General features: G+C 40.3%; 1 pseudogene; it reads right to left on the reverse strand.

Moving 5' to 3' along the window:
* Positions 1-1,175: 1,175 nt before the first annotated feature.
* LOC113834472 lies at positions 1,176-1,281 on the reverse strand (annotated as a pseudogene).
* Positions 1,282-1,530: the final 249 nt, after the last annotated feature.

Genomic DNA, 1,530 nt, shown 5'->3' on the forward strand with positions numbered 1-1,530 from the left:
TGAGAATAAGGATGGGTGGGAAGAGGGAGAAGGGGTGGATTACAAACTGGGGTTTATAATGCCTAGAGTGCTGATGACCAAAGCCAACATGTTTATTACTACCAGATCTCCTTATTTCACTCAGATTGGAAAGAAGAAAACAAATCAGAAAATAAAGTCACTGGGAAATCAGAGCAACTCAAGTTCCTCTTTTGCAAGGAACGTGCTGTTACAATAAGCAAAGGATTTCACATCTCAGTGTTAGCACATTTGACCACAGCTTTACGGGGAAATTGTCAAACTGTTGTCCTCTGCCTTCCCTCCCTGCCTCCAGAGCCCTGGTGCCAGTCCATTGCTGGCCTCCCAAGCATGACCCTGACAGGGAGTGAAAGCTCAATATTCTTTGTTCTACCCACAGGACTCTGAAGGGCCTTTGGCTCAGACAAGAAGCTAGAATAGAGGAGTTTAAATCAACAGTTGTCACCGACTAACATTTATTCTAGAGTGGGTACCATTTTACTGAAATGATACCTCTTTCTAGCAGTGGTATATTTTTCCAAGTCAGGTTAGTATATGTTTATAGGAGAAACATATGGTTTTGTGCTCATGCTTTGTTGGAAATGAGGGTATTATCTTCAGAAAATAAGAGTTAATGGAGTACCAGTTGCTAATGACAATTATAAATATCAGAGCAGGTAAAAAAATTATTGCATTCAACTCTTTGTGGGGGAAAACATATTTCCAAGAACATTATATTATTTCTGTAACTGATTTCCAGAAAGAAGATCAGGGAAAGGGTAGCATATAGTACCTCCCTATAGGAATTCTCAGTGAGAGAGAAGCAGATTTTTCAAAGTGTTGGAGTTTGGAATTGTAATTATGAGGTCCAGATATCAGTGCATCACAGTGTTTGAAGGAATTGGATGTATCACAAAGACTGAGCCCATCAGCTCCTTATTAACAATCAAAACAAAAAACACCCATGAAGTGTTTCGAATGCTTATTTTCAAGGCCCAAATGTCTGCATTAAGTAATGAACTATGTTGCATGTCCTAGTGAAGTTCACATCTTGTGATAGTTTGTGTAAGCTAAGAGGTTTTGTATTAAGGGAAAAACTTTCCTGCCACAGAAATCATAAATCCCCAAAGGAAAACCATCAAGACTGAAACTTCTCAATCTTCTACCACTACCTTTAGAAACACTGGAGAGTAGGTGGTAATGTCTTAACCCTGTTGTTAGGCCCAAAGACCTCTCCCATCCTTGTCATGGGGAGTGCTAACCTTCTCTCCTTTTGGGAGACCATTCCCTATGGGCTCAGTCTAGACAAGTATGGGAGGGCCTCAGTCCTGTCCAAATGATATGACAGACTTCGATGATCTCCCATCCTTATGCTTATCCTTCCTGAGGAGTTGATGGGGGGTAGGATGGAGAGATGGTTGGACGAATGGGAGGACAGGAGAAACAGAGAACTGGGATTGGTATGGAAAATAAAATTGTTTTTAATTTAAAATTTAAAAATTTAAGAAGTTGGGAGCTCATAAGAGGAACAGT

Source organism: Cricetulus griseus, chromosome 2, assembly GCF_003668045.3.
Source record: "Cricetulus griseus strain 17A/GY chromosome 2, alternate assembly CriGri-PICRH-1.0, whole genome shotgun sequence".
NCBI lineage: Eukaryota > Metazoa > Chordata > Mammalia > Rodentia > Cricetidae > Cricetulus > Cricetulus griseus.